We start from the raw sequence: 17,904 nt of genomic DNA on the forward strand, positions 1-17,904 counted from the left end.
TCTTCTTTGTTGAGTCATAGGAACCACCGTACTGTTAAGTGGGGTCCAAGAGAACCAGTCAGAATGACTGAAGTGATGCTTAACCAAAATCCTATGTCTTCGAGTGAAGACTACGAGAGCAAATCTTGTCCAGAGTTGGATAAGTCAGCTTTGCTTGTAGCCCAAGTAAAGTTGCCGTGTGTGTTTGAAATCTGACCGTTGGAACACGTGTCAGTTCCTTAGTGACCGAGGGTCATTTCGGACAAATCAGGTCGGGTTGCCTAGTGGCTATAAATAGCCCACCCCCTACAACCATAAATGGTTGGCTGCTCAGAGTTAGTGCACAGCTTTTGTCGTTTGAGAGCAACCCACCTCGAAGCCTTTGAGAGAGAATTCCTTGCGAGGATAAAGCCCTAACCACCCAGAGCCAAAGAGAGTTAGGCATCACTGAAGTCTTCCTGTCTGTGTGATCTGAAGACTTATTACACTTGAGGACTGTGAATCCTCCAGCCGGTTAGGCGTCGCGTTCTGAGCATCCAAGAGTCATTGTGGATCGCCAGTGAACGAAGTCTGTGAAGGTTTGGAAGTCTACCTTGAAGACTTACCAGAGTGATTGGGCAAGGATTGGATGTCCTTAGCTCAAGGGGAATAAGGTGAAGACGCGGTCTTCTGAGTTGAATCTCAGCCTCCCTAACCAGACGTACAGTTGTCACAGCAACTGGAATTGGTCCAACAAATCATTATCTTCAACGAGTCACTGGTTTCATCCTTCCCACTCCTTTCCTTACTGTTGGCCCTGGTGAAGTCATTGCCTGATTGCATTATCTTTTGTCTTCATTGAGTGACTGCTTGTTCTGATTGGTTTCACAATATCTTCCTACCTGATCTTTACTGCCTAGCTGCTATTAGTCATTGTGCTTTCACTTCATTGAATACTTGACTATGGTTTGCCTAGTGTAGTCTACCTTCCACTGCATGGTAATAGGTTTATTTCTATCGTTTGTCTTCGAAACTTCCATGTTTTGAAGACTTCCATAAAAATCGCCTATTCACCCCCCCTCTAGTCGATCACTAGCACTTTCAATTGGTATCAGAGCAAGGTACTCCCTTATTCTGTGTGATTCGGTTTAACCACCTGGAGTTTTAGCTATGTCGACTGCAGGGATAATCAAAGTCTCCGCTGCGTGCCCAGTCTTCGATGGAACTGAATATCCCTACTGGAAGAATAAGATGCGCATGCATCTTGAAGCCATTGATGTCGACCTATGGTATGTCATCAAGAATGGCGTTCCCAAGGCTGGTGAAGGTGTCACCACTGCTGATGTCAAGAAGTTCGTTCAACTGGACTCCACTGCCAAGAACATCATCTGTGGTCATCTGACCAAAGGACAGTATGGCCGTGTGAGTGCTTTGGAAACATCTAAGCTAGTCTGGGACTGGCTCTCCAAGGTCAACAAAGGCGTCTCAACCCAGAGAGATCAGAGAATCAGTGTCCTTCGCAACCTCTTCAACCGCTTCAAGAGAAATGACAATGAGAATGTTCAGCTCATGTTTGATCGACTCACTGACATCACAAATGAGCTTCAAGCCCTCGACGCCACTGAGATCACCAAGCATGAAGTCGTCAAGACACTCCTGAGATCACTTGACAGCTCGTTTGACACCCTAGCCCTGATGATTCAAGAACGTCCTGACTTCAAAACACTCGATCCGTCTGACATACTTGAGAGGCTCAACACACACGAGTTTCAGCTTTCTGAGAAAAGAGACATCTACGGTCCCAACTATGGGCGAACTCGTGCCTTGAAGGCAAAAGCTGTCTCCCCATCTAAAGAAGAGTCTGACAACAGTTCTAATGATCCTGAAGACATTGGAAAGGAGCTTGCTATGCTTGTGAAGAAGTTCCAAAAATTCACCAAGAAGAAAGGCTTCAGAAAGTCCTCACGATCAAGCTCAAGGAATGATGAAGCTTCTGCTCATGACTACAAGAAGAGAACATGCCACAAGTGCAAGAAACCTGGCCACTACATCTCTGAGTGTCCATAGTGGGACAATGAGAACAAGAAGAAAAAGAAGAGCAAGGAGTATGATTCTGACGACAAGAAGAAGAAATACTCAAAGTCTTCTTCCAAGTCCTCCTCAAAGTCTTCATCACACAAGAAGAGATCATCTGGCAAGGCACGTGCATTTGTTGGCAAGGAAACGGATTCAGAGGAGGAGTCTGCTTCTGAGGAGGCGGAGGTGGAGTCTGAGGAGGAGTCCGATTCTGGCGTTGCGAGTCTGGCTACAGCATACGTTGCCAAGTCCATCTTCAACACTGAAGACAATGACTCCGTCACCGACACCGATGCAAATGACAAGGACTACTCCGCTCCTACCTACTGCTTCATGGCACGCGGTGCCAAGGTAAACACACGCACTACTCACTATCAAACTTCTAGTGAAGATGACTCTGATTGTGGTTCCAAACCCAGCTACAAAACACTTGCTAAAATTGCAACTGAACAACAGAAAGCTATGGAACATATTCAAAAACTGTTGGACAAAAGCGATGACCTATTAGATGCTGAAATGACTCGATCTCAGTCCTTAATTGAAGACATAAAAAATCTTCACGTTAAGTATGAGGAACTTGAAAGTCGTCATGAAACGCTCTCAACAACTCATGAAAAACTTTCCTATGATTATCTTCAAAGGAAGAAAGATCTTGAGAAATTGAGAGCGGCTCACGAAGATCTTCAAAAGGAAAACGAGTCACTTCGCGCCAAACAGATCAGTTCCGCTCAGGAAGGATTTGAACCACCATGTCTTAAATGTATTGAGCATGACAACGCTACTTCTGTTGCTGGTTGTTCTACTGCTGCTACTATTGCAATATCTTCAACTGCTGATGTGCCAACTAACCCCTCTGCCGAGGATGCCACTGCTATTGCTGATGAGAATGCTAGGTTGAAGACATTGCTTGAAACAGGGATGTTCAAAAGCCTCAAAGGGCATCAGACACTATGTGATGTCCTCAAAAGGCAGATCCTGAACCGAAACCCTAGGAAAGAGGGTGTTGGGTTCGAAAGGAAAATGAATGCTGATGGCTCTTACTGGAAACCTGAGCAGTACCCCCAAACCACATGGGTTGCTGCAAAGGGACCGTCAGTGGATCCATCCACCCTATCTGGCTTCACTTGTGCTAATCCCATTGTTATTGATGAATCCTTTGATGCAAACTATAAACTATTTAAGAATCAGAAGGGTGAAGTGTTTGCCAGGTATATTGGTACTAACTGCAGGAATGGACCGCCTATGAAGAAGGTCTGGGTGCCGAAAAGGTGTTTGGAGAATCTTCCTGTGAATGTCGTCATGACACCGCAAGTGAAGAAGACAAACCCCAGACCATAGGCTTCATACGGTCCAAAGGCTTCATATAGACAGAGGACTCACCTGAGTTGCACTAACGCAAATGTTTTGCAGGGAAGCCATACTCAGGCCTATGAATATGAGCGCGTTTCATCAAACCGCCATGTTCATAAGACCAAGAACTATTCTGCTTATTCTTATGAATACTATTGTCCACCTGCAAGATTTTTTGCTAGGGCTCCAAAGCCAAAGTTCTCAGATGCTGCACTTAGACTCATTGCTTCAAAGCCACCCTTGAAGATGTGGGTGGCTAAGAAAGCTTAACTCTCTTTTGCAGGGAAAGGTCTCCAGCCGAAAACCAAAAATCGTCTGAAGCTATTGCTGGGGACCTTAAACATCTTGTAGGGCGCAAGATCAAATGCCCAAATGGTCTTATTATGTATTTTGTTCCTGAGTCGCTTGCTACTTGCCCTATCAGTCTTAACCTCGATCTAAGCTTTCATAATCCACTTGCTCGTCAAATGTTTTTGCTTCACAACTCTCTTCGTGAAGCCTATCCCCCTAACTGCACTGTAGGGTACGACACCAGCTGCTTCAGAATGGATTATTGATAGTGGGTGTACTAATCACATGACTGGCAAGCGAAGCCTTCTTATGGACTCAACCTTACGTCCATCTGACAAAAGTCACATCACATTTGCTGACACTGGTAAAAGTAAGGTGTTGGGTCTAGGTAGAGTTGCAATCTCAAAGGATCAACACATGGATAAAGTCATGCTTGTTGAATCCCTTGGTTTCAACTTAATGTCTGTCTCAATGCTTTGCGATTTAAACATGATTGTGATGTTTGGAAAATATCGTTGCCTTGTTCTAATGGAATCTGACAAGTCTCTAGTGTTTGAAGGGTATCGGAAAGATGATTTGTACGTTGTAGATTTCTTAGCAGGACCACAACTTGCCGTATGTCTTCTAGCAAAAGCTTTAGAATGTTGGCTCTGGCATCGGAGGCTAGAGCATGCTGGCATGAGGAACTTGCACACTCTTGCAAGAAAGAAGCATGTCATAGGCATCTAGGGCGTCAAGTTCAAGAAGGATCACTTATGTGGTGCCTGTGAAGTAGGAAAGATGACGAGGGCCAAGCATCCCTCGAAGACAATCATGACAACAACTCAACCCTTCAAACTACTCCACATGGACCTTTTCGGTCCCACTCATTACTCAACTCTCACTACTACTGCTTGTCTCTATGGCTTTGTCATTGTTGTTGATTATTCAAGATATACTTTGGTGCATATAATCCTCTACAAGACTGAAGTGCAGGATGTCTTCAGACGCTTCGCCAATCGAGCCATGAACAACTATGGCATCAAGATAAAGCACATCAGAAGTGACAATGGCACTGAATTCAAGAACACTGGGCTAGATACATATCTTGATACTTTGGGCATCACACATGAATTCTCAGCTCCTTACACGCCACAGTAGAATGGCGTCGTCGAACGCAAGAACAGAACACTTATTGAGATGGCTCGGACGATGCTTGATGAATACAAGACTCCAAGAAAATTCTGGCCTAAAGCCATTGATACTGCATGCCATATCATCAACCGTGTTTATCTTCACAAGCTTCTGAACAAGACATCCTATGAGCTCCTTACTGGCAAGAAGCCAAATGTCAGTTACTTCAGAGTATTTGGTGCCAGGTGCTGGATCAAGGATCCACATCACACTTCAAAATCTGCACCAAAAGCACATGAAGGTTTTATGCTTGGATATGGAAAGGATTCACACTCCTACAGAGTCTTCAACCTCTTTCACTATAAAGTGGTTGAAACTGTGGATGTGCGGCTCGATGAGACTAACGGCTCGCAAAGAGAGCACCTGCCAAATGTGCTAGATGAAGTTCCATCCAGTGAATCAATCAAACTTATGGGAACTGGAGAAATCATACCATCTGAAGCTCAGCCTGAAGAGGAACTTATCATCTCCGCACCTGATCAACCTGAAGACAATGCTCAGCCTGAAGACAATCCTTCTAACGATGACAATGATCAACAAGAGAAAAATCTTCGTCTTGTACATCCTCGTGTTGCAAATGAAGTACAGATTGAGAGAATAATTGATAGCATCAATGCACCAGGTCCACTCACTCGTTCAAGGGCAACACAGCTAGCTAATTTCTGTGGGCACTTCGCATTCGTATCAATATCTGAACCCAAGAAAGTTGATGAAGCCTTCATGGAGCCTGAATGGATTCAAGCTATGCAAGAAGAGCTTCAGCAATTTGAGCTGAATAATGTATGGGAACTGGTTAAGCATCCTGATCCTCACAAGCACAATATAATAGGCACCAAATGGATATATCGCAACAAGCAAGATGAGCATGGTCAAGTTGTCAGAAACAAAGCTCGTCTTGTTGCTCAAGGATACACTCAAGTTGAAGGGATTGACTTCGATGAAACATTTGCTCCTGTGGCTAGACTTGAAGCCATATGCATATTGCTGGCCTATGCAAATCATCATAACATTCTTCTGCATCAAATGGATGTGAAGAGTGCTTTTCTTAATGGCAAGATTGACGAAGAAGTGTATGTTGCACAACCGCCTGTCTTTGAAGATCCAAATCATCCTGATATGGTGTACAAGCTCAACAAGGCACTGTATGGCCTCAAACAAGCCCCTAGGGCTTGGTATGACACACTCAAAGACTTCCTGAAGAGAAAAGGCTTCAAACCTGGTTCCCTCGACCCCACTCTCTTCACGAAGACATATGATGGTGAACTGTTTGTGTGCCAAATATATGTGGATGACATTATCTTCGCCTGCACCAATCAGAAATACACTGATGAGTTTGGATATATGATGCAAGAGCAATATCAGATGTCCATGATGGGAGATCTTAAGTTCTTCCTTGGTCTTCAAATACGTCAGCAACGCAACAACATCTTTATATCTCAAGAGAAATACCTCAAAGATTGCCTGAAGAAATTTGGAATGCAAGATTGCAAAGGCTACACGACGCCAATGCCAGCCAAACATCATCTGGGCCCCGACGACAATGGTAAAGAGTTCGATCAAAAGGTATATCGCTCCATGATTGGTTCCTTGCTTTATTTATGTGCATCTAGGCCAGATATCATGCTTAGTGTTTGCATGTGTTCCCGGTTCCAAGCGGCGCCAAAGGAATCGCATCACTTAGCTGTGAAGCAAATTCTCAGATATTTGGCTCACACCCCAACACTAGGATTATGATATCCAAAGGGCTCTGAGTTTGATCTAGTTGGATTCTCGGATGCTGATTATGCTGGTGACAAGGTGGATCGCAAGTCTACATTAGGCACATGTCATTTTCTGGGACTATCACTTGTATGTTGGTCTTCAAAGAAGCAGAACTGTGTATCTCTCTCCACTGCTGAATCTGAATACATTGCTGCTGGATCTTGCTGCGCTCAGCTTCTATGGATGAAGCAAACACTCAAAGACTATGGCATTCACCTGAAGCAAGTGCCACTCTACTGCGACAACGAAAGCGTCATCAAGATTGCCAACAACCCAGTTCAGCACTCGAAGACAAAGCACATTGAAATTCGTCATCACTTTCTCAGAGATCATGTTGTGAGGGAAGATATTGATATCATACACGTCAACACTGAAGAGCAATTGACAGATATCTTCACCAAGCCCTTGGATGAGAAGAGGTTTTGCAAGTTATGGTGTGAGCTAAATATCTTGGAATCCTCAAATGTCCTGTGATCAGGCACACACCCTAACACTTATGCATGTTGATGACTTAGATGTGCAACACACGAAGTAAAGTATATCTTCAATAAATGAAGACTTACATTTTGACTGTGAATACATTAACGTGGAATTTGACTTCGGAGCGCCACGATAATTGTGTGCCGTGTCTGGGTCTAATACTTCCTATACGGTGGGTAACGCCACCACCAAATTCTTCTGTTGAAGTGTTTTACCCATGGCGTTACATTTGCTATGTCTTCACATTTGATTTGTCTTCATTTTCAACTTGTCTTAATGATTATCTTCACTATGTTGATATGATTGTCTTCTGGTATATACTGATTTGGTTTGGTTTCTGTCCTCTACAGCATTCACTTATAGCTATGGCTTCTTGATGAATCTTTTGAACTAAGTGAATGTGATCGAACCCTAACCCCTCTATGCTTCTTTCCTAAGTCTATCTATCCAAATCATATGCATTCTATTGACACTGTTAAATGTCTTCTCTGCATCCATGTCAGCAGAAGACACAGAGACAAACATTAATCCGTTTTCAATGCTAAATCCTTTCACCTAAAACCCGGAGAAGTGGGAACGACCACCCGACAATCCAGGCGTGCGTGGGATCGTGGAACAACCTCCGATGGGTTGCATGATAGCCACGTGTCCTTCAGATGTGAATCGCCAGGGGCACTTGTGTAATAACTCTGTGCCGTCCCTATCCCTATAAATACACGCCTCACCACAGTCATTATCCCTTCTTCCACTCTTGCACAAACCCTAGCGCCACCACTAGCCCTCGACGACGCCGGTGACGAAGCGCTTAGCTACCACGACCTCACCGACACCGTCTTCATGCCGGCCGCGGACATTGTCTTCTCCGCCGTCGCCGTAGGTGTCCTTCGTCGCCAAGTTAGGGCACGGACGATCGAACTGCTCGGCCTCCTCTCCCACTCCGTCTAGCAGTTCTTCATGTGGTAAATAAAACTTCCTTTTCACGGCCCCCTTTGATCCTATAGATTCATCACTTTCTACCACAAGAAGTTTCTATTCACACAAGTTGGATCTATTTCATACTGCATCTCATAATATGCCTAGTATGTTCACTTATGCTTCACCAAGAAGTTAGATTCCTCACTTGTACTTATTCGTGGATTCGTAAAAATCTGGAACCAACTCTCTATCTATGAGTGAATGTCTTCGCACTATGAGGTCAATGTCTTCTAAACTGGTTTATCTTCAAAATCTTCTGAGAATGCATATGACCTCTTCCCCTTCCCTCGCACCTTAATGCTGTCACAGGTACATGTCCGTGGGAGAATCCCTTGGTTCTCATAGTCTGCATTCGTTTGCAGAATTCTTACAGCATCACATTAACTCTCCCGAAGCCAGTTCCTGTTTGACCAGAAAGCGGAAGCCTTTGAAGCCTTTAAACGTGTTGAAGCCCTTCAGTTTAAGCTTCATGGCACCAGAGAAACCTACAAGAAAGGGCGGAAGACAGCGCCGTGGGGGTACATCAACGGACCCGCCCGAAGATCTTTATGAACTGTACAAAACTGACCCCAAGAAAGCTATGGTCAGCGCAAGACATGAATCCAATGGATTCGAAGATACTGGGCAGAGCAATGGTTCAAGTACAGGTTTGTGACCCAGGAATATGCTGAGAAGAATGCCATCAAGCGATCGTGGGGAGACATCCTATACAAAAATCTTCAACCCAAGTCCAGAGCTGAAGCCATTGAACAAGGCTTCTATCCTTGCATGGTCCGTGGACCGCAGCCTGCGGATGCAGACCCATCTTCATTACTGTGGTGCCGCGATGATAATATGTTCAAGCGCAACCTTCAGTTTGCCAGGAACTCGGCCAAAGAGAACAAGAAGTCACGAGGCTTAGACTTCAATCCAGGCCCCTTTGCTCCTCGTGCTGATGGCACATGCGAAGCTGAACCCAATCTTGTTGGGCCCTTCTAAAACCTGGAAGGTCTCATCACTCATATCATGGTTCAAGCGACAGCCGTGGATGAGCCTGCAGACGACGCTGAATCTGATGAAGCGCCTGCACCGCCGAAGCCAAAGAAACTGAAGAAGCCTAAAGCTTCAAAGCCTGCTCCTGCACCAAAGGTCTTACAGGTGAAGCCTCTGGCCACTACACCTCCTGAACACAGTGTGCAGTCTGAAGATTTGTCATGCATCTCCAAGCCCTCGAGAGTGAAGATGCCCTTGCAACCCACCAGCCAATAACTGACTGCTGCTGCTATTCTGCGCAATGACGCCATTGATCTGTCCAGCGATGAAGATCTTGCAGATGACGCTCTTGAGCAACTGATTAAGAGCAAAGAAGAAGCAGAAATCTTCAATGATTTGCCTCTCTTTGACGTGGCAATCCTCCACAACTTCATTGATGAGTGGTTTGAAACCCCCAATCTCAGCTTTGATGATCTGCAACTTCCAATTGGCCTCAGCGTCGCTTTCACTGGCGCCATTGCTTCTGAGCTAGCTCTAGCTCAGCGCATCGTTGAACTGAAGCAAAAGATCGACTATGAGAAAGCTCAGTTCAAGAAGCACATGGCAAAGCTCAGCGTGCAAGATGTGAAAAACTTCAAGATTATGCTGCACGAGCTCAAGGAAGCCTTTCTCAAGAAACATGAAGAAACTAAAGGGTCTCGTGAGCGCATGAAGATTCTGGCTGACAAGTGCGTGCAAGCCTACAATGAAGCTGAGAAGCGCAAGGCTCTTGGGTGTCCTGGCATCGACCCTAGAATGGCGGCCAAGCCGAAGAAGAAGAAGCCAACTGTGGCTAAACCCGAAGCAACAAGGCAGGAAGTACATCCCATTGTCTTCCCTGCCAGTATGACAGGCTCGAAGCCTAAGGTCCCCACAGTGGCTTCAGAACTAAAGAAGACAAGGGCTGCCGAGGCTGAAGCCAGAAAGAGGAAAAATCCTGAAGCTTCTGATGCCGCTCCCTCCAAGAAGAAGCACAAAACCAAGAAAGATCGGGCTGCTCCCACAGAGCCCCTTGTTGTCGAGCCCATCTCGGTTGCTCGTCCTGCCTCTTCGCATCAAGAACGAAGGATGATAGTTCATGAGCCCACTTCCACAGAGGCTCCTGAAGCTGAAGACATCCCAGCAGTTGACCCCACCGCTGCTGAAGACATTGGTCACCATGACAATGTTGAAGATGATGAAGTCCTTCCTCAGATCGAGCACCAATTGGTATCATCGCCTGTGCTCACGCACAACGAACTCATCAGCATTGGTTGTCCTCTGATGCCAACTGCTCAGGATGCATCGTGGGCTGATCACCCATAGAGACAAGACACTCCAAGCTCTCCCCAACCGCAAGCTACCCCACAAGTGCAAGATGACGATGACTTTGAGGCCCCGCACGCTCCATCTCCACAAGCGTCGCCCGCATTACGCAGGCTTCGCAAAGGACCCAGGCCCCAAGTCACTCCCACAATGCACGTGTCTGAATCCGAAGCCAAAATGGCTGAAGATGTTCCGGCTGCATCAACCGATGAAGAAGAAGATGAAGAAGAAGCCTCAAGAGTTACTAGAGTTGCTACACCCCCGTCTCACCAAGATCTTGTTCTCGAGGAGAACGTGACCGACCCTCCAGCTTCTGAAGTGGAGGTTCACAACCCTGAGGCGACCACCAACATCACTGCTGACGCCAATGGCGTTGTCATGGTTGAAGCCAATACGGCGCCAGAAGCCAATGAGGCACCAGAAGTCAATGCTGCAGCACCTGAGGTCCAAGCACCTGAAGCACATGTGGCCCCTGAAGCCCATGAAGACAATGCCAATGCCCCTGTTCCCCCTCCAAGACCTCACACAATGGAGCTGTCATTTGATCATGGTCAGCTGGTTATGGTTTGATGGCCCATTCTGACTCCTCCACGTGCTGCTGGTCCACAATTTGAGTACCACGTCGAGCACAGGCCTCAAGTTCAAAAGCCCAAGCCAAGACTTCCACGATTCCCAGGCACTGCCACTTCACCTGGGGTCTTCAATGCAAATGGCTTCGTGGCACATAATACCTTCTTCAACAGCTCCAAGAACCCCTATACAAGACCGCACATTTTCTCAGATCAGTTCTGGAGCTATCAGCAGCGCAGCTACTATTCCTGTGTCCTATACAATCAAGGGCGCATATTTCCACATATGCGCCTCGACTCTGAAGCTATAGCTGGTTTGCCCTGCCTCGAAGAAGCATTGGACTGTTTCAGAGACGCTGGTCTGTTGCAGTTCGTCACTGACAAGGAGCACTGGAACGAAGAATTGCTGCTTCAATTCTATGCCACTGTTCATATTCGAGGCTACAACAGGGATCCAAAGACTTGGGTCTTTGAGTGGATGACAGGCAATGTCCATCATGAAGCTAAAGCTCTTGATATCATTGAGCTCACAGGCCTGCCCACTCCTGGTGAATACTATGAACCAGGTTGTCAACAACATCAAAATGCCTTGGAAAGCATCTTTCAGAAGCCAGAACCCAACATGAGTCAAATGCTAAGCATGATGAAGCCTCTGCCTCATGACGCTGAATACCCATCTGAGTTCTTTGTTGAAGACCTAGAGTACCTGCCTCGCACCATTTACCACATCATCAGGAAGACTCTATGGCCTGTCAAAGGACACTCATCTGCAGTGAAGCTTGAAGGAGCAATGAAGACTTTGGTTTTCTATATCTTCAATGGCATCAGCTTCAATGCTCAAGACTTCTTCATCAGGCAGTTGGCTGCGTCTGGCTCTGACATCTTTGGGTTGAAATTCTATGCTCCATGGGTCATGCGTCTGATAAAGCGTCACTCAGCTTTCAACTATCAGCCGTCTGCGCGCAATCATCTTATATTCTTGCCCAAGGTTGATCTATCAGTTGAAGCCATTTACCCAGAGCCTGCTAAGGATCCCATTTATCTTCACAATGCTGATCACCAAAGCTTCACCAAGCCCATTGAAGGGATTCCAGCAGTTTCTCGTGTTTATCCCCTTGCTGGAAACACACGTGTCCCTCGTGCTCAAACTGACGTCACTGGTAGCACCATTGCGCAAAGGCCTCAAAGACGATCTCGTGTCCTCAATGACCGAGAGCTTCTCGTTGCGCTGCATCAGAAATAGGACAAACATCACGACTGGCTTAAGCGTCAGATGCAAAGCCTCTTGGTGGATGTCAACCGCATTCGCAATCTTGCCACCAAGAATGCCTTTTCCACTCATGAAACCTGTCAGAGGTCGTGGAAGAGTTTGACCCTACTTAGTGCTGAAGCTGATCTGCATGACGATGGCTTCACCGAACGCTTCAAGTTTGACTCAACTCCTCCCAGAAATGCTCACTTGCGTCCGACTCCCTCACTTGAAGACTCTGAATACTCGTCCTCAGCTGCGACCGTAAATGCCAGAGTCATCGATGACCAAGATGATGCAACTTCACCTCCTCCATCTTCAGCGTGTGTCGACACTGCACCAAGTTCCTCTGCACCACCGGATCTCAACGACGACCCTGCTGCCTCGCCTGCACCTCATGGGAACGAGTAGGCGCTCTATGTCTTCAAACCTTTTTGGTCCTCACTGACAAAAGGGGGAGAAGCATATGAGTTGATAGTCTTCAAGCGGGTCTATATGGGTGGTTGATTTACTTTTTGCTACTTTTGCCAAGTGCTTACAACTCTCGTTTTCGATACATTTGGTTCTTTGAGTTGTAACACTTAAACTCAATGGTCGTCTGCTACTTATTTGCTATTCTGTGATGAGATGATAAATTCCGCATGTGCAACGATAAATTCCGCACTTAGATCATTTTGCATACGTCCATTTTTCATTATGCATGTCATTATCTTCGTTACATCATATCTTGCATAATGACTTGTCATCATAGGTTGAAGAGGATCTCCACAAGTACAACCTTCCATGTGCATTTGCATTCCAAAAAGCAAACTACTTATATGCACATCTTCAGGGGGAGCCCTTGCAACTTATGAAGACAATACCCTATTCTTTACAAATTCACATATTTTATTCCCCGTTGAAAACTTCAACCAGTTTGTCATCAATCACCAAAAAGGGGGAGATTGTAAGTGCATCTAGTGCCACCCCTAGTTGGTTTTGGAGTATTGACGACAAACCTGGTTGAGGGACTAATGTGTTTGTGAGAATTGCAGGATAACACAGGTAGAAGTCCCTCATTGATTCGGTTTTCCTACCAGAGATGACCCCTAAAAATGTATGAAGACATTAAAGTCAAAGGTGGTATGTGAAGACATTCACATTGAAGTCTATGACAAGAGAAGACATCGCATGAAGACTATGGAGCGTGAAGACTTAGTTGTTTCGTCGTTCTTTTTATTCTTTGTTGAGTCATAGGAACCACCGTACTGTTAAGTGGGGTCCAAGAGAACCAGTCAGAATGACTGAAGTGATGCTTAACCAAAATCCTATGTCTTCGAGTGAAGACTACGAGAGCAAATCTTGTCCAGAGTTGGATAAGTCAGCTTTGCTTGTAGCCCAAGTAAAGTTGCCGTGTGTGTTTGAAATCTGACCGTTGGAACACGTGTCAGTTCCTTAGTGACCGAGGGTCATTTCGGAAAAATCAGGTCGGGTTGCCTAGTGGCTATAAATAGCCCACCCCCTACAACCATAAATGGTTGGCTGCTCAGAGTTAGTGCACGGCTTTTGTCGTTTGAGAGCAACCCACCTCGAAGCCTTTGAGAGAGAATTCCTTGCGAGGATAAAGCCCTAACCACCCAGAGCCAAAGAGAGTTAGGCATCACTGAAGTCTTCCTGTTTGTGTGATCTGAAGACTTATTACACTTGAGGACTGTGAATCCTCCAGCCGGTTAGGCGTCGCATTCTGAGCATCCAAGAGTCACTGTGGATCGCCAGTGAACGAAGTCTGTGAAGGTTTGGAAGTCTACCTTGAAGACTTACCAGAGTGATTGGGCAAGGACTGGGTGTCCTTAGCTCAAGGGAAATAAGGTGAAGACGCGGTCTTCTGAGTTGAATCTCAGCCTCCCTAACCAGACGTACAGTTGTCACAGCAACTGGAACTGGTCCAACAAATCATTGTCTTCAACGAGTCACTGGTTTCATCCTTCCCACTCCTTTACTTACTATTGGCCCTGGTGAAGTCATTGCCTGATTGCAATATCTTTTGTCTTCATTGAGTGACTGCTTGTTCTGATTGGCTTCACAATATCTTCCTACCTGATCTTTACTACCTAGCTGCTATTAGTCATTGTGCTTTCACTTCATTGAATACTTGACTATGGTTTGCCTAGTGTAGTCTACTTTCCGCTGCATGGTAATAGGTTTATTTCTATCGTTTGTCTTCGAAACTTCCATGTTTTGAAGACTTTCATAAAAATTGCCTATTCACCCCCCCTCTAGTCGATCACTAGCACTTTCAGTTTCCGTAAGGACCCCGCTGCCACGGGAGGGTAGGACAAAAGATGTCATGCAAGTTCTTTTCCATAAGCACGTATGACTATATTCGGAATACATGCCTACATTACATCAATGAATCGGAGCTAGTTCTGTATCACCCTAGGTTATGACTGTTACATGATGAACCACATCTGGCATAATTCTCCATCACCGATCCATTGCCTACGAGCTTTCCATATATTGTTCTCCGCTTAATTACTTTTCCGTTGCTATTGCTATAATCACTACAAAACACCAAAAATATTACTTTTACTACCGTTACCTTTTGCTACCGTTACCACTACTATCATATTACTTTGCTACTAAACACTTTGCTGCTGATATTAAGTTTCCAGGTGTGGTTGAATTGACAACTCAGCTGCTAATACTTGAGAATATTCTTTGGCTCCCCTTGTGTCGAATCAATAAATTTGGGTTGAATACTCTATCCTCGAAAACTGTTGCGATCCCCTATACTTGTGGGTTATCAAGACTATTTTCTGGCGCCGTTGCCGGGGAGCATATCTCTATTCTTTGAGTCACTTGGGATATATATCTGCTTATCATTATGAAGAACTTGAGAGATGCAAAAACCAAGATTTATCCCTCAACTACGAGGGGAGGTAAGGAACTGCCATCTAGCTCTGCACTTGATTCACCTTCTGTTTTGAGTAAGCTTGCGACGCCTACACCTGCTTCTGCTATTCGTTCTGATATGTCGCATGTTATTGATGATGCCACTTCTGCTATGCATGATACTTATGATGAAACTAATTCTATGCTTGATACTACTGTGCCACTTGGTAAATTTCTTGATGAACAACTTGCTAGAGCTAGAGAAATTGAAAATATTGAATCTGATGATACTGATGAAAGTGATGATGAAGAATCACTTGTTATTCCTAAGGGTTATGTTTTTGATCAAGAAGCTTATTTAGCTATTTTAGCTTGCAAAAATAGAAATGAACTCAAAAGGTTATTAGCTAAATGGAGTAAGCAATCTCTAAATGCTAGAATGAAACCTGACCCTGCTTTTGCTACTTCACCTATCTTTGTTACTGATAAGGATTATGAATTCTTTGTTGATCCTGATATAATTACTTTGGTTGAATCTGATCCTTTTCATGGTTATAAATCTGAAACTATTGTGGCACATCTTACTAAATTGAATGATATAGCCACCTTGTTCACTAAAGATGAGATAACTCGTTACATTTACATCCTTAAAATATTTCCATTCTCATTAAAGGGTGATGCTAAGATATGGTTTAATTCTCTTGATCCTGGTTGTGTGCATAGTCCCCAGGATATGATTTATTACTTCTCTGCTAAATATTTCCCTGCTCATAAGAAACAAGCTGCCTTATGGGATATATATAATTTCGTGCAAATTGAAGAAGAGAGTCTCCCACGAGCTTGGGGGAGGCTTCTCCAATTACTTAATGCTTTGCCTGATCATCCTCTTAAGAAAAATGAAATACTTGATATCTTTTATAATGGACTAACCGATGCCTCCAGAGATTACCTGGATAGTTGTGCTGGTTCTATTTTCAGGGAAAGAACACCGGATGAAGCAGAAATTCTATTGAATAATATGTTGAAAAATGAAAATAATTGGACACCTCCGGAGCCAATTCCTGAGCCTATTCCTAAACCAACTCCGAAGAAGAGGGGTATTCTATTTCTTAGTCCTGAAGATATGCAATATGCAAAGAAATCTATGAAAGAAAAATGTATTAAAGCTGAAGATGTTAAGAATTTACCTGCTATTGAAGAAATACATGGTCTTAATTTACCGCCTGTTGAAGAAACATATAATCTTAATCCATTACCTATTGAAGAAACTCATGGTCTTGATAATCCGACACAGGTAGTAAAGGTAAATTCTCTCTATAGATATGATAAAGCTGAAATCCCATTTACTAAATTTGCTAGCCCATGCTTAGATGAGTTTGATAAATTTATGGCTAAACAAGAAGACTTTAATGCTTATTTTGGTAGACAATTGAAATACAATTCAAATATGCTTGAACACTTGGGTGATTATATGGCTAATGTTAAATGTGAACTTAAACTTATTAGTAAACATGCTTCTATGGTTACCACTGAAGTAGAACAAGTACTTAAATCTCAAAATGATTTGCTCAATGAATTGAACAGTAAAGATAATGATAATGATGTTAGAGTGGCTACTAGAACTGGTAGAATGACTCAGGAACCTTTGTATCCTGAAGGCCACCCTAAGAGAATTGAGCAAGATTCTCAGAGAAATAATATAGATGTACCTAGTTCTTCTAAAAAGAAGAAAAAGAAAAATTATAGGACTTTGCATGCTTCTAATGATCCTATTGTTGAAACACATGAGAATCCAAATGATATTTCTATTTCTGATGCTGAAACTCAATCTGGTAATGAACCTAAAACTAGTGATTATGTTAATAATAATGTTCATGATGATGCTCAACCTAGTAATGATAATGATATAGAAACTGAACCTGCTGTTGATCTTGATAACCCACAATCAAAGAATCAATGTTATGATAAGAAAGACTTTGTTGCTAGGAAACATGGTAAAGAAAGAGAACCATGGGTTCAAAAACCCATGCCTTTTCCTCCCAAACCATCCAAGAAAAAGGATGATGAGGATTTTGAGCGCTTTGCTGAAATGATTAGACCTATCTTTTTGCGTATGCGATTAACTGATATGCTCAAAATGGATCCTTATGCTAAGTATATGAAAGAAATTGATAAAAATAAAAGAAAGATATCAGAAGATGAAATTTCCACCATGCTTGCTAATTATACTTTTAAGGGTGGAATACCAAAGAAACTTGGAGATCCAGGAGTACCCACTGTACCATGCTCCATTAAAAGAAACTATGTTAAAGCTGCTTTATGTGATCTTGGAGCCGGTGTTAGTGTTATGCCTCTCTCTTTATATCGTAGACTTGATTTAAATAAGTTGACACCTACTGAAATATATTTGCAAATGGCTGATAAATTGTAACACCCCGGATGTAATTTACCTAATATGTACTCCAACTCTTACTGTTTCCGGCGCTAAGTTATTTTATTTCCTCGGGTTCGGGTTTTTGTCTCCGTGTGTTGTTGTCGTTGTCATGCATCTCATATCATGTCATCATGTGCATTGCATGTGCATACGTGTTCGTCTCATGCATCCGAGCATTTTCCCCGTTGTCCGTTTTGCATTCCGGCGCTTCTATCTCCTCCGGTGGTCCTTTCTACCTTCTTTTCGTGTGTGGGGGTTAAACATTTCCGGATTGGACCGAGACTTGCCAAGCGGCCTTGGTTTACTACCGGTAGACCGCCTGTCAAGTTTCGTACCATTTGGACTTCGTTTGATACTCCAACGGTTAACTGAGGGACCGGGAAGGCCTCGTGTGTGTTGCA

The sequence above is a fragment of the Triticum urartu genome, chromosome 7A, assembly GCF_056163025.1.
Source record: "Triticum urartu cultivar PI428250 chromosome 7A, HENAU_Tu73, whole genome shotgun sequence".
Taxonomy (NCBI): domain Eukaryota; kingdom Viridiplantae; phylum Streptophyta; class Magnoliopsida; order Poales; family Poaceae; genus Triticum; species Triticum urartu.